We start from the raw sequence: 16,949 nt of genomic DNA, 5'->3' as shown, positions 1-16,949 counted from the left end.
GGAACATTGAGAAAATCAGGATAATTGTTAGGTCTTGGCTGGAGTATTTTGTGGGGTTGGTCATCTCAGCTAGCAGCCTTGAGCTGTTTTGGGTGCTGGATCACTTGGAACATCTGTTTTTATTAGTATCTGGTTCCTTTACTCCAAAAATACATAAACTTTCATGGGTAGCATACATATCTGTATTAATACAAGTATAGAAATGTACATTGTGTATAAGTCAGCCAAAGATGATTTTTGTTATGTGTTTTAGCAGGTAAAATATACATCTCATCTTATAGTTCTTTTAGGTTTATTTCTCTGTTTGTAGCCAGGATTTTCATGGAGTCTTCCTTGATCAAACCTGATTTTTTTTTTTAACCTGAAATGAATCTCTCATTTCCTGTGGAAATAAAAGCAGAACCTCTTTCCCAAAGTAACATACCTTTTGACTTCTATTTTTAAGTCAAGACATTTAAAAATTATATAGGTTGGTTTAATCTAGTAGCATTTACAATCAAATGTCTCTTAGCACCTATTGCTCCTTCCTTGCAGTGAGAAACTGTGGGAAACTGCCATGTTGCTTAGCTCATGGTGACTGGTGGCTGGCTCTATCTTGCAGGTTGAGAGATATGTCTCTGCACTGTGGCTGTCTAGGAAGCTGTGTTCGGCTCCATTTTTGTGGATTTAGAATCTTTTTTAAGCTTTCTTAAGTTTTATGAGGATCTACACCCCACCTTGGGTGCCATTTGTAGGCAGGGTTTCCTTTCCCAACTGCCTGCTCCCAAATAACTGGCAGCCACTTCCCAAATAACTGACTTGAAGACAATATAAATTATAAATTCTCATCCAATAGCTCAGGCTCATTACTAACTAGCTCTTACAACTTAGTCCATTTCTATTAATCTATATGCTGCCTGAGGCTTATGACTTTTACCTCTATCCCATTTTGTGTGTCTGACTCCTTCTCCATCTGGCTGGTGACTCCTCTGACTCTGCCCTTTCTTATCCCATCATACTCAGTTTGGTTTTCCCACCTAACTTTATCTTGTTCAGCTACTGGCCAGTCAGCTTGTTTATTAAACCAATCATAATGACATAGTATATAGAGGATTATTTGGTGAGATGTTACCTATTGATTATATATATATATATATATATATATATATATATATATATATATATATATATTATTTATAAGTTGAAGAAATTTTCATCTACAGCTTGTTAGGAGTCATGAGTTACAAGATAAGGTTCTGTCAAAAGACCAATTTAATATGACTATGTGACTTTCTTCTTAATATGTTGATGTTGTAGATTACATAGATTTATCTTTAAATGTTGAACAATTGAATGTTGCTTAATTGGAATAAAATTTACTTGGTTGGGGGCATAATTTTTCATGTGAATTATTGAGTTCCATTTGGCAAAGACATCTGTATTTGGAGAAATTCTGATCTGTTGGTTTACTGTCTTCTACTGGATCAGTCTTGTTTTGGTGGCCAGGAGTTACCATCACCTGGAATATTTTTTTAGGAGGTGATCTTGGGAATTATAACACTATAGTCTCTGCCCAGTAGGTTAGGCATCTTGGGCTCTCTCGGAAGACTCTCTCGCTATGGCCATGACATAAAAAGAATAGAATTCATTACTTGGCTTACATCCTTTATGGGGCATATTAATATCATCCCCCATCTCAACATTTCTAGGAAAAGCAAATATGACTTTAATGCCATTGAGGACTCATGGTTTAGTCTAAATTAATGCTTCCAAGATAAATAAGTTTGGGAATATAGATAACATAGATCCAATTATAGAATGGCCCCTTGGGGGACAGTTTGGATTCTAGGGTTTGCTCTACACAATGACACAACTCGTGGTTAGAGTCTGTTTTGTATGGGAGCAGATGAGGAAAGAGCTACATTTATGTATGTAAAAATTCCATATTACAATATAATGCTGTACTGGAAGGGAAAGGAATTTTTATTATTAAACCTCTTTAGCTGTTCAAAGCTTGCTAAAGTTATCTTTTTAAAATTTTAATTATTTGTGCCTGAAAAATACAAGGTTGAAAACCAGAGGTAATTTTATTTTAAAAAATTTGGGCAAAGTCTTCTCTGATACATGAGATTAGTAGAATCCTAAAAAAGGGATAAAAATAGTGGAGCACTCCCAGGCTTCCTAATTTTTATTTAACTCTCAACTTAGTAACTGCTAATTTTGTGTAAATTAAATTCTTCATTTTATTACAAAAATATAAAAGAGTTGAACGACTGGGGCGGGGGGTGAGGAACAGATCCTAGGTGGCAGAATTAATTGACTAGCACTTACATCCAAATGTGTGTGGCTTTATTTGTATGTGTGTGTGTGTGTGTGTATGTGTGTGTGTGTGTGTGTGTGTGTGTGTGTGTGTGTGTGTGTGTGCATTTTGAGGTGAGTGACTGAGATAACACTGGCCATTAGCAACAAAAAGGTCAGAATCTGGTAGTGTTCAGAGACCATGATTGGGGTGCATAAGAGAACTACCTGCCATCATGACTCCCCGGATCAGGAGAGCCTCTACTGTATGGACATAAGTGTAAAGGAGTCCCAGCAAACTCCATCAGCAGATAATGGAGTGTGACAGTCCCAGCAAACTCCATTGGTAGATACTGTAGCTTTAGCTGTTAGAGTGGCATAATCCTCACAAGCTTGCAGCCCACTGAGAAATTAACGAGGTCTGTACAGAAAGTAGCCTTTCTGTGGAAAGAGCCACTTGCAGAGAACTCCCAAGATAAACTTGAGAAGTGAGACATTCTTTTAGTTGTGTCTCCTTAGGTACTCAGAAGTTCTTATGTACCCCCATCTGTGGGACTCTACAGGCATTCTACCACACTTGTTTGCAAGGCCCATATTATTCCAGTAGTCTGTAACCTAAGCCTGCTGGTTGACCTCCACTGCCAGATGTGGTGCAGAGTTGAATACAGAGTGCAACCATGCAGAAATCACCCTGTTATTGGAGACTTTGGATGTGGCTCATCACATATAGTCTCACACTTCAGGCAGGACTGAGGACAGGTGCCCATGTACTCCCTTATGTCTTCTTCCTCTGTACAGACACTTAATGATGGGGCAAGAAGGAAATATCAGAGTGCAGTGCTGCCTCTGGGGGCATGTCAAGTAGCCCCGAGATACTCAGTGGTGGTTTTGGCTGTTGTTCCCAAGAATATGCTATAGCTGAAAGAGTTGTCAGGGGAAAGTCTCAGCACAGGACATACTATATTGCTTCACTCTCAGATGCATGTGCCAAAGAGGGCTTAGGGGAGCTCTGCCAAGAGTCTCTCTCCTCCTAGGCATAAAATGCTACCAGTAGAGGAGAACTGCCTTGGTGCTAGCTACCCTTCATGCCAACCCCTTGTTTAATTGTACAGTGTTATGGTTGCTTGACCTAAATAGGTAGATCAGATCCAATAATAATATGGGTTGAAAATTTCCACACCTAATTTTCAACAAGAGACAGATCTCCCAGAAAAGAGAGTCAGCCAAGGACCATCAGAGCACAACTCTACCATGAGTTAAATGAACTTCAACCATGGAACATTTTATCCAGAAGCTACAGAACATGTCTCGAGACTACATTGTTTATTTGTCCACAAAATAAGTCTTAACATTTTTTGAAGATATGAAAACAGTGTCCTTTGTCTTTTCTGAAAAAAGTCTATAAGTCAACAACATAAACATTTTAGAAATTATATGAATACATGAGAACTTAATAAGGGAAGTTTTAATGAATAGTGGGACATTGAAGAAATCAAAGGGGAAATTTAAAAAATTCTCAAAATGAATGAAGACAGAAACAACATACCAAATTTTATGTTATATAGCAAATTAAACACTAAGAAGGGATTTGACATCAATAAGTATCTAACTTTAAAAACGAGCATTGCAAATAAACAACATACTGTTGTATCTGAAGGACTCAGAAAATAACAAACCAAATTCAAAATAATTAGAAGCAATGAAATAATGAATCAAGAAATAAGTGAAAGAGATGCAAAAGTCATACAAAAGACCAACAGAACACTTCACTTTTAAAAATAAAATCAACAGAGCCCCCACCAGTTGGCCAGCAGGTAAGAGACCTGCCTGCAGGCTGCACCCCTGCTGCCACTCCCCATGCCACTGCCCAACCCCAGCCACCTTATCATCCTACTCATGGCCAGCCATTCCCCACAACTCCAGCAGAGTCCATAGACATAGGTACAGCACACACCATTCAGAAGAGCAAGAGGATACACTAGATCTAATCACCCAATCCCCCACAAACCTCAGCTGAATCACCCTACTTCACCTGAAGATTTGCCAATCACTAGAACCCTTGGCCATTCAGGCCAGAAGACAATGAAAGGAACAAAATGCCTGGCCAACAAAAACAACACAAGAGCCAACACCCAAATATATAATCATCCCAAACCCCAATGTGTAAACACCATTTGTAAGAATATATTCAACAACAGAAAGGGCAATATGGTACCACCAGAACCCAGTGATCTACATCAGCAAAACCTGAACATTCCATTGCAGCTGAAGCACAAGAAAACAACCTTAAAAATAACTTTATGAAGATGATAGAGGCCATTAAAGAGGAAATGAAAAATTCCCTTAAAGAACTTGAGGAAAAGAAAAAAAAATTAGAAAAAAACCCCAATAAATCACTTAAAGAAGCCAAGAAAAAAATAACCAAACAGGTAAAGGAAATGGTTCAAGACTTGAAAATTGAAATAGAACCAATAAAGAAAACACAAACCAAGAAAATTCTGGAAGTAGAAAATCTGGATAAGTAAACAGGGAGTATAAATGCATGCATCACCAACAGAATACAAAAGCTAGAAGAGAGAATCTCAGGCATTGAAAATATGACACAGGAAATAGATTCATTGGACAAGGAAAATATTAAATCCAAAAAAGTCCTAACACAAAACATCCAGGATGTTATCTGGGACACCATGAAAAGACCAAACCTAAGCATAACAGGAATAGAAGAAAGCAAAAAAATCTCAGCTCAAAGGCACAGAAAATATATTCAACAAAATCATAAAAGAAAACTTCCCCAATTAAAGAGGGACATGCCTATAAAAGTACAAAAAACTTACAGAACATCAAATATATTGGACCAAAAAAAAAAAAGAAAGAAAAAGTAAAGAAAAAAGTCCCTTCACCACATAACAATTAAACACTAAATATACAGAATAAAGAAAGAATATTAAGAGCTGTGAAGGAAAAAGGCCAAGTAACATATAAAGGCAGACCCATCAGAATAACACTCAACTTCTCAATGGAAACTCTAAAAACTAAAAGGTCCTGGATAGACATATTGAAGACACTAAAAGACCATGGATGGCTGCTCAGCAAAATTTTCAATCACTATAGATCGAGAAAATAGTATATTTCATGACAAAATCAGATTTAAACAATACCTATCCACATTTTCAGCCCTACAGAAGGAAAACTCCAACCTAAGGAAGTTAGCTGCGCCCATGAAAACACAGGCAATAGATAATTTCACACCAGAAAAACCCAAAGAAAGGACACACACACACACACACTGCCATCACCACCAAAACAAAAAAATAACAGGAATTAATGATCACTGGTCATTAATGTCTCTTAATATCAATGGACTCAATTAACCAAAAAAAGACACAGACTAACAGAATGCATACAAAAATAGGACCCATATTTCTGTTGCATGCAAGAAACACACCTAAACTTCAAAGACAGACATTACCTCAGGAATGGGAAAAGATTTTCTAATCAAATGGACCTATGAAACAAGCTGGTGCAGCTATCCTAATATCTAAGAAGATAGACTCCAAACTAAAATTAATCAAGAGATAGAGAAAGACTCATCAAAGGAAAAATCCATCAAGATGAAGTCTCAGTTCTGAACATCTATGCCCACAATATAAAGGTACCACATTTGTAAAAGAAACATTACTAAAGCTTAAATCATACATCAATTCCCACACATCAAGAGTAGGAGACTTCAACACCCTACTGTCAACAATGGAAAGGCCTGCCTGTAGATGTAACTGTCTTGTTAAATAAGAAACACAGATCCAACTGCAGAGTTAAAAGCCACGAGGGTCAGAGCAAGAGTTGAAAAACCTTACCATTCACTGCTTCTGCTGTCTTTCCTGTCCGCAAGAGACCTACTTCTGTGTGTTGTTTCTTCTTATACACTTTCTGTTCTGCTTTCTCATTGGTTGTAAACCCAACCACATGACCTCCTTGTCACTGCCTGTCTGTACAGGCCACCAGGTCTTCTAAGATTGGTATTGAGATTAAAGGCATGAGTCACCATGATGGCTGTATCCTTGAACATACAGAGATCCGCCTAGCTCTGCCTCCCAAGTGCTGGGATTAAAGGTGTGCACCACCACCGCCCAGCTTCTGCTAAGGCTTGCTCTGACCCCAAGGCAACTTTATTAATATACAAATAAAATCACATTTTACAAATATAGTATTACCACATTTCCCCTTTTCTATTTTAATAAAAGAAAAAAAAACTGAAAAAAGTTATAACCAACATGTCTAGTCCATTTGTATTTGACAAATTCAGAGAAAATAATTCCATTATCTATCCTATTATGGTAAGTCCAAAATGTACCTGATTCACTTTCTATCCTAACTTATATTACTAACGGAACTGTCTTATAACGTCTTTCAAATTTATACACTTACAGCTCATAGTGAATTTTTCTGATCCTTAACAAAGAAAATTATAACAATAACTAACTGATCTTCAACTCCCTCAGAGACCCAAGAAAGAAATAATACTGCCTAATAAAAAATAAAAACAGGAAGTGCATGCAAGAAGCTTCCAAAAAAAAAAAAATGTGAGTTGACAGAAACAGCCAGCTGCGTGGACAGTCACCTGAGGTTTCTCTGCATTGTTAGGCATCATCTTCAGCCTATAGGCTTAGTGTATCTGACAGATTCATTTGTGAACTAGGATGTATGCAAGGTCAACAGTTTGACCTCACATTTGGTGAGAGCAGTCCATGTACAAGAAACACCTGAATTCCATTAGTGTCATGTCATGATTCAGGATTTTAAATTCTAGAAAATTTTATTTATTTTATTTATTTTTTATTTTTATTTTTATTTTTAGTTCAGCTGTCCATTTTTCTTGGCTGTGTATATGTGGCTTCATCTCTGCATCCTGTTCTTCTCCCTCTATTAAATACCAGTCTACTATTGAGAGGGGTGAACTTAGTTATTCTTCAAGAATAACTGTTTCATCTGCTGTTCCATTGCACATCAGAATGAAAAGGCATGTATTAATGGTATAAATTAGTTTAAATTGGATGGTCATGTTGGTTGATGAACTATCACCTCCTCTAATTAATATAGACAAACCCTTATCCAAACTAACTAAAAGGCAGAGAGAGAATATCCAAATTAACAAAATCAGAAATAAAAAAGGGGGACATAACAACAGACACTAAGGAAATCCAGAGAATCATCAGGTCATACTTCAAAAAGCTTTACTCCACAAAATTGGAAAATCTAGAAGAGATGGACAATTTTCTTGATAGGAACCACATACCAAAATTAAATCAAGACCAAATAAACAATTTAAATAGATCTATAACCCATAAGGTAATAGAAACAATCATTAAAAGTCTTCCAACCAAAAAGAGCCCAGAGACAGATGGTTTCAGCACAGAATTCTACCAGACTTTCAAAGAAGAGATAATAACAATATTAAAATTTTCCCACATAATAGAAACAGAAGGAACATTGAAAAATTCCTTTTCTGAGGCTACAGTTACTTTGATACCCAAACCACACAAAATCTCACCAAAGAAAGAGAGTTATAGACCAATTTCCCTCATGAAAATTGATGCAAAAATACTCAATAAGATGCTGACAAACTGAATCCAAGAACACATAAAAAAAATCATCCACTAGGATCAAATAGGCTTTATCCCAGAGGTTCAGGGATGGTTCAACACATAAAAATCTGTCAATGTAATCCACCATATAAACAAACTGAAATAAAAAATGCACATGACCATTTCATTAGATACTGAAAAAGCCTTTGACAGAATCCAACACCCCTTCATGGTAAAGGTCTTGGAGAGATCAGGGATACAAGGGACATACCTAAACATAATAAAAGCAATATACAGCAAGCAAACAGCCAATATCAATTTAAATGGAGAGAAACTCAAAGAAATTCTACTAAAATTAGGAACAAGACAAGGCTGTCTACTCTCCCCATTTCTGTTCAATATAACACTTGAAGTTCTAGCTAGAGCAACAAGACACTAAAGGAGGTCAAGGGGATACAAATTGGTAAGGAAGAAGTCAAGCTTTTGCTATTTGCAAATGATGTGATAGTATACATCAGTGACAACAAAAATTCTACCAGGGAATGCCTACAATTGATAAAGACCTTCAGTAATGTGGCAGGATACAAGATTAACTCAAAGGAATCAGTAGCCCTCCTATACACAAATGATAAATGGGCTGATAAAGAAATTGGAGAAACATCACCCTTTACAATAGCCACAAAAATATAAAATATTTTGGGGTAACTTTAAGCAAACAAATGAAAGACCTATGAAACAAGAACTTTAAGTCTTTGAAAAAAGAAATTAGAGAAGATATCAGAAGATACACAGCTATCCCATAATCATGGGAGGTAGGGTTAACATAGTAAAAATGACCATCTTACCAAAGCAATCTACAGATTCAAGGCAATCTCAATTAAAATTCAACACAATTATTTACAGATCTTGAAAGAACAATACTCAACTTCATATGACAAAACAAAAACCCAGGATAGCTAAAACAATCCCACACAAAAAAGGAACTTCTGGGAGTATCAGCATTCCTGGTTTCAAGCTCTACTACAGAGCTGTAGTGATAAAAACAGCATATTATTGGTATGAAACCAGACAGGTGGATCACTGGAATCCAGTTGAAATCCCAGATGTAAATACATATGCCTATGGACACTTGATTTTCAACAAAGAGGCCAAAATTATACAATAGAAAAACAGAAAGCATCTTCAGCAAATGGTGCTTGCATAACTGGATGGAGGTATGTAGAAAAATGCAATAGATCCATATCTATCACCCTGCAGAAAACTCAAGTCCAGGTGGATCAAAGACTTCAACATAAATCCAGATACACTGAACCTGATAGAAGAGAAAGTAGGGAATAGTCTTGAATGCATTTGCACAGGAGACCACTTCCTGAATTGAGCACTAATAGCATGGACACTAAGATTAATAAATGGGACCTCATGAAATGGAAAAGCTTCTGTAAGGCAAAGAACATTGCCAATGGGACAAAACTGCAGCCTACAGAATGGGAAATGATCTTCACCAAACCCACATCCAACAGAGGTCTGATCTCCAAAATATATAAAGAACTCAAGAAATTAGACATCAAAATACCAAATAATTCAATTTAAAATAATTCAATTCAATTAATGGGGTCAGATCTAAATAGAGAATTCTCAACAGAAGAATCTCAAATGGCTGAGATACACTTAAAGAATTGGTCATCAGTCTTACCCATCAGGGAAATGCAAATCAAAGTGACTCTGAGATACCATCTTATACCTGTCAGAATGGCTAAGATCAAAAACACTGTGGGCAACTTATATTGGAGAGGATGTGGAGCAAGGGGAACACTCCTCTACTGTTGATGAGAATGCAATCTTGTACAGCCTCTATGGAAATCAATATGACAGTTTCTCAAAAAATTGGGTATCAAGCTACCTCAAGACTCAGTTATACTAATCTTGTGCATATATCTAAAGAGAGTTCAATCATACCACAAAGACACTTGCTCAAATATCTTCTTAGCAGTGCTATTCATAAAAGCCAGAACCTGGAAACAAGCTAGATGCCATTCAACCAAAGAATGGATAAAGAAAATGTGGTATCTTTACACAATGGAGTATTACACAGCAGTTTAAAAAATTGCCTACTCATTGAAGGCAAGTAAATTGAACTAGAGAAAAAAATCATGCTGAGTGAGATAACCCAGACCCAGAAGGACAAACATAGTATGTACTCACTTGTAAGTAGATCTTAGCTGTAAAATAAAGGGTAACCAGGCTACAATCCACAGAGGCTAGATAACAAGGAAGCCCCAAAGAGGGACAGATGGATTGTCCTAGGAAGAGGAAATAGAAGAGATCTCCTGGGTAAACTGGGGGCAGTGGGGGTGGGTGGGAACATAAGTAGGTTTGGGGTGGGACAGAGGGAGAAATTAACAAAGGAGATGTTTTGATGGGGGAGCATTTCAGGGTTAGGGAGAAACCAGATGCCAGGGAAACTCCCAGGAATGCACAAGGTTGACCCCAGCTAAGATTCCTATCAATAATGGAGAGAGTGCCTGAACTGGCCATCTATGTAATTAGATTGGTGACTACCCTAATTGTTATCAAAGAGCTTTTATCTGGTTGCTGATGGAAACAGATGCAGAGATTTACAGCCAATCACCAGGATGAGCTCTGGGAATCCTACTGAAGCAAGGGACGAAGTGAGCCAGGGGGACCAAGGTCGTCTCAAAGTAACCCACAGAAACAACTAACCTGGGCCCATAGTAGCTCATAGTCTCTGGACCAACAGCTGGGGAGCCTGTTTGGGACCGACCTAGGCCCTCTGCATGTGTGTGACAGTTGTGTAGCTTGGTCTATTTGTGGGCATCCTCGCAGAGGGATCAGGGCCTGTTTCTAAGGCTTCATCTAGCTTTGGGAAACTCTTCTCCATACTGGATTGCCTCTCCCAGCCTTAATACGAATGGAGGAGCTTAGTGCTATCTCAATATGATATGCCATACTTTATCGACACCCATATGAGTCCTGCCCATTTCTGAACAGAAACAGGAGTGCAGGGGGAAGGCAGGGAGAGGGAATGGGAGGCAATGAGGGAGGGAAACTTCTGTCAGGATGTAAAATAAATGAAAAAATTTAGTTAATAAAAATTGAAAAAATATAAAATCAACAAATCTTTGGCTAAAACAATGATGAAATGAGAAGACTGAAAGAAATAAAATGAGAGATGAAAAGATATAACAGAAATCCTAAGAGTTATTATGAAAAGGCATATGGTAACAGGCTGGACAAAAGCCAGAGCAAGTGGGCAAATTTGGGGCACATATGACATCAAAACTGAACTATAGGAATATACAAAACATTAGGATACAAAGGCACAAAAGAAATAATGCATTAGATACATGATAAAAAGTATCCTGGGGGCTGGAGAGAGGCTCAGTAGTTAAGAGTACTTGCTGCTGTTTGCCAGTACCCATGTTGGAAGGTCATGATGACTTGTAACTCTAGTTCTAAAAGAGTCCAGCAGTCTGATCTTGAGGTATCAGATTATCGAGGTAAGCAGCATATATGCTTGTTTGTGTGAACACACACACACACACACACACACACACACACACACACACACACACACACACACAGTGAAGCCACTAACTGGGTGGCTTCGTTGCTGAGTTTTATCTGTCTGTCAATGGAATAATGTCAGTTCTTCTCCAATTATCCCACAGAATTGAAAATGAAGGAACCCCCTCAAAATGCATTTTATGAAATCAGAATTACCTTGTATTAAACCCAACAAAGAAATATACAAAGAAGGGAATTACAGGCTCTTATCTCTGATGAACATACAAGAAAAAAATTTCAATAAAATCATAGCAAATTGAATATAACAACACATCAAAGAGATCATTCACCATGAACAAGTTGATTTCACCTTAGGGATACAAGGGTGGTTTCAATATAATACACAAAACAATAAAAGCAATACATCTCATCAACAGAACAAAAGAGCATATATACAAAGGCATGCTTAGTTTGATCAAATGCATCATTCATTGAGACTTTCACTTGAACTTCCTTGAAGAGTAGGAGCACTGAACATTTTTATGTGCTTTTTGACTGTACAATTTCTTTTTTTTGACCGTGTCTGCTCAGGTCTTTGGCCCATTTATATTTTTTGATATTGAGTTGCTTGAGCTTCTTATATATTGTGGCTATTAATTCCTCATCAGATATATGGATTGAGCTTGATTTGATCTCTTGTTTTGTGGGTTGTCTGTTTACTTTTTTACTTGTTGTCTTTGCTGTGGAGAAGTTTTTCTGGCATTTATTGAAGACATGGTTCTTTCTCTGTGTATCTATCTGGCATCTTTGTCAAAAAAAATAGTTGTGCCATATGGTGCATGCTGTAAGCCCACTACTTGGGAGTTAGATACAGGATGATAGAGTTCAAAGTCAACTTAGGATACATAGAAAGTCCTTGTCTCAAATAAGAAAACAAATCACACACACAAATACAAAAGTAAAAATAAATAAATAAATAAATAACCAACCAAAGTAACCCAAATAAAGCAAGTAAAAACTAGTCAACTGTAAGTGCACAGATTCATTTCTTAATTTTCTGGAAAAAAGAAAGCGTGAAGGAAAGGGAGTGCATTTCATGCTCTATTACTGGGTCTACAACTTAATCCCCTCCCCCCTTTTTTCTCTTTGCCACTTAAGATTAGTATTCTTATCTGATATCTGGCCACCAATTCACAGGAGAGTACCATTGAATGACTCAGGGCTCATGTAACCATATAATTCTTGCTAGGACATGTGGCCAGTGTGGATTAGATAATAGAAAACATGACATGGCCATTGCACTATGAACTACTAAGAGTTGTGGTGACCAGCACAAGATCTAAATAAGTTTGTGTCTGAAAACCTTTCATTGTCAATGAGGTAATATGTGTCATAAGGTCCCCCACCCCTTCCAGAGGAACTATTGGCGTTAATGGTTGCTGGGGATGTGATACCATTTTCTGCAGTGATGAAGTTCATGCTATAAGAAAGTGCTCATGCAAGCAACTCTAAACTCAGTAGAATACACACACACACACACACACACACACACAGAGAGAGACAGAGAGAGAGAGAGAGAGAGAGAGAGAGAGACAGACAGACAGACAGACAGACAGACAGACTCTCATAGATACACATAAATGCACAGACACATAGACATACACACTGTCTTAGTTAGGATTTCTATTGCTGTGAAGAGACCCCAGGACCAAGGCAACTCTTACAAAGGAAAATATTTAATTGGGGCTGGCTTATAGTTTCAGAGGTTTAGTCTATTACTTTCATGGTGATGTAAAGGCAGACATGGTGCTGGAGAAGAAGCTGAGAGTTCTACATCTTGATCTGCAGGTAACAGGAAGTGAACTCTGTCCCACATTGGAAGTATCTTGAGCATATGAGACCTCAAATCCCACCCTACACTGACATACTCCCTCCAACAAGACCACGTTTCCTAATAGAGCCACTCTCTAAAGGCCAAACATTGAAACATACAGATCTAAGGGGGCCATTCTTATTCAAATAATCATACACACTAACACACACATACACATACACTCATGCATACACAGACACATACAGACACACACTCATATACATAGACACACAGACACACATATACACACTCACACAAATATATACATACATACACAAACACACTCATACATAGACAAACTATTACACACATATAGACACACACACATACAGACGACACACTAAAACTACACAGACACACAACATTAACATAGGAAAGGGATTAGCTGGAATAAAGAAAGGTTTCTGTGGAAGATGAAAGGAGATTTTAAAGGGAATACTGGTTAAAATGACAAAAAAATCATTATGTGTATAGATGAAACTTTTTTAAAAGTGTTATGAGAAATGGACGGAAATGACTGGAGTTTTGATTCAATTGTTATCAATACTTTTTATATTTGCATCTTAGCATCAACTCTGATTCCCTTTGTGTTTTCTTTTTAATGAGGCATGTTCAGGGTTAAAGAACTTATAAAATCAGACTAATTTACCCTATGAAGGCAATATGAAGGCCCAGACTTGACTTTACAGACTCCATCTTAGGTAAGGGCCACCATCTTAGACCATCTGCTGTACTCAATTCCAGGAAGAACCTCAGGAATATGCCATGACAACTTGAACAGATACCCTAGAAGCAGCCAATTAAAAAATAGGGCAGTAAAGTTAAACAAGATCCAGATACTCCTGCAGACATCCTGTTGGCAGTTTATGGCCCTTGCAGATATCCAGATATCCTATGAACAGATTGTGGTTTCAAGCCAAAAGTCTAACCCAATAGTTTCAAGTGTAGTTTTGCACCAAAAGTCTAGACCAATAGTTTCAAAATATCATCTTGCCCCATATCCCTTATACCTAATCCCCAAGACCTCCAAGGCTTGTAATTCCCAGCTTGTGTTTTTTTTCCCCTTAAAAACCCTCCAACACCTGAGCCTGGGCCACTGCATTTTCCTTTATCTGCCAGGCAGTGGCCCAGGTTTGAACCCAATAATAAAAGGATTCCTGTGTGCTTGCATCGGAAACTGGCTACTTGGTGATCTCTGGGGGTTTTGTGACATGGGTACAACACCTCAACAGCATTTGGTTTTTATTCTGATAATTATTTTATGTGTGTGGGATATGCTGGTTTGGTGCAAGGCTGCCCAGATCCTTTCCAGTCCGTTCTCTTTTCTGCCTTAACTCACAGGGCAGCTCATCACTGCCATGACAATGCCCAGGCTCCTAAGATACCCACAGAGTTGCAGCATGGGCAGAAGGAGAACTATAGATCTTTCCTGTTGACTTTCTTAGATATCAACCAGGTGGTGTCTGCTGCAGCAGTTACCACAGACCTCTTCAGTTCCTGCTTCCTCTGTGCCTCCAACCCACCTATTAAAACACACCTTCCTCCCTTTGTTTATGTAGTTTATGCATAGTAGCAGTGTGTGGGTAAACATACATATAAGTGCATGTACTCATGTGGATTCATGCGTGTGAATGCCAGCGGTTAACACTAGATGTCTTCCTGCATTGCTCTCTGTATTGAGGTGAGGTCTCTTGCTGAACACAGAGGGCTAGTCTAACTAGTCTAATTAGAACTCTAACTACTACTCTAACCTGCCCACTTGTTTCAGAGAACTCTGTCTCTGTCTCCTGTATGTGGTTGTTGGAGTCTCTGGTCCTTAAGTATGCACAGCAAGAGCCTTTTCCTGCTGAGCCATTCCTCAGCCTGCTTCTGTTCCAGTTTCTCTGCTCTTTATGTGCTCTTGCTCCCCACCCTGCCTACAGAGCCTCTTGTTTTTATTCATTCTCTCAGGTTTAAAAAGTGGTTATGTGCTTTTGGCCGCAGCAGCCATCTCCCAGTAACTTGCCAAAATGACGAACACAAAGGAAAGAGGAGAGGCACCTGCTATATATTTGTTCTCCAGGCCTTTTAGGAAACATGGAGTTGGTTTTTTTGGCCACGTACATGCAAATCTACAAGAAAGGTGATATTGTAGATATCAAGGGAATGGGCACTGTTCAAAAAGAAATGCCTCATAAGTGTTACCATGGCAAAACCGGAAGGGTCTACAATGTCACCCAGCATGCCGTGGGCATCATTGTAAACAAGCACGTTAAGGGCAAGATTCTTGCCAAGAGAATTAAAGTGTGGATTGAGCACAGCCGAGACAGCTTCCTGAAGAGCATGAAGGAGAACGACCAGAAGAAAAGAGAAGACAAGAAGAAGGGCACCTGGGTTCAGCTGAAGCGCCAGCCAGCCCCACCCAGAGAAGCACACTTTGTGAGGACTAATGGAAAGGAGCCTGAGCTGCTGGAGCCCATTCCATACAAATTCATAGCCTAATGTACAAAAAGAAATAAAAGACCTGGGCTGTAAAGGGAAAAAAAAGTGGTTATGTTTTCCTGTTTGGATCGATATAGAAACAGGTGGATAGAATTCTACAATGGGTTAAGTAATAATATATAACTACTTCCATCTATATCTTGTATTTTTAAGAGAATTAACTTTCAGAGCAATCTGGGGGTTACATAAAACTTAAGGCAAAAAGTACAAGCAATTTAATAGGTAGCCTTGCACTCTAGGCATATATACAGTTTCTCCCACTACTAACATTTATGTGAAACATTTTCTAAAACTGAACAAATGATAATTTGTTAACTATAGTTCATGTTTTAAGTTACCATTCAGGAGATAGTGTGAATTTCTGGGTGGATCAATGTCTTGTGGGTGGATCAATGTCTCCTGATATGTATCTGTCACTACAGTTTCAGCAGGAAGTTTCAATGCCCTAAAGATGCTCTGTTCTCTACTTGTGTCCTGTGGTGATTTTATATACCCTCATAAATTTATCTGGGGATCAGAGGACAGAACCAGCCATTAGATTAGACGTAGAGGTCAGGCAGTGATGGCACACACCTTTAATCCTACCACTTGGGAGGCAGAGATCCAGCTAGATCTCTGTGAATTCAAGGCCACACTGGTCTACATGAGAGAAACAGAGCCAGGTAGTGGTGGCACACACCTTTAATCCCAGCACTAGAGATTTTATGCCTTTGCTTGGGAAGCACACACACCTTTAATCCCAGGAAATGATGTCTGGGCACAGAAAGGTATATAAGGTGTGAGTAAACAAGAAATCTTGCTCTTTAAACTGAGGGTCTCATTGAGGTAGAGGTAAGCTAGTGGGTGCAACAGTTCAACTGAGACCCTCAGGGTGAGGACTCAGAGGCTTTCAGTCTGAGAATTTGTGGAAACAGGATCGGCTGAGGAGTTGGCAAGGTGAGGTTGGCTATGGTTTGTTCTTCTTCTCTGATCTTTCAGCTTTCACCCTAATGTCTGGCTCTGGTTATTTTTTATTAATAAGACCTTTTAAGATTCATATTACAGTGTCCTTTCCCTCTTTTCTGAACTCCTGACAGTTTCTAATATTTTTTAAAATGTTTTTCTTTATTATTATGTGTTTTAAATTTTATACATCAGCCATGGGTTCCCCTGTCCTCCCCCCTCCCGCTCCCACCTCCACCTACCCCCAACCCCTCCCCTCCATTCCCATG

At 38.4% G+C, this 16,949-nt stretch overlaps 1 pseudogene; it reads left to right on the top strand.

The window, feature by feature from the left end:
- The first annotated feature begins 15,266 nt into the window (after window positions 1-15,266).
- LOC118583843 lies at window positions 15,267-15,738 on the top strand (annotated as a pseudogene).
- Window positions 15,739-16,949: the final 1,211 nt, after the last annotated feature.

The sequence above is a fragment of the Onychomys torridus genome, chromosome 5 (genome assembly GCF_903995425.1).
Source record: "Onychomys torridus chromosome 5, mOncTor1.1, whole genome shotgun sequence".
Taxonomy (NCBI): domain Eukaryota; kingdom Metazoa; phylum Chordata; class Mammalia; order Rodentia; family Cricetidae; genus Onychomys; species Onychomys torridus.
This window is presented reverse-complemented; position numbering and strand designations above follow the sequence as displayed.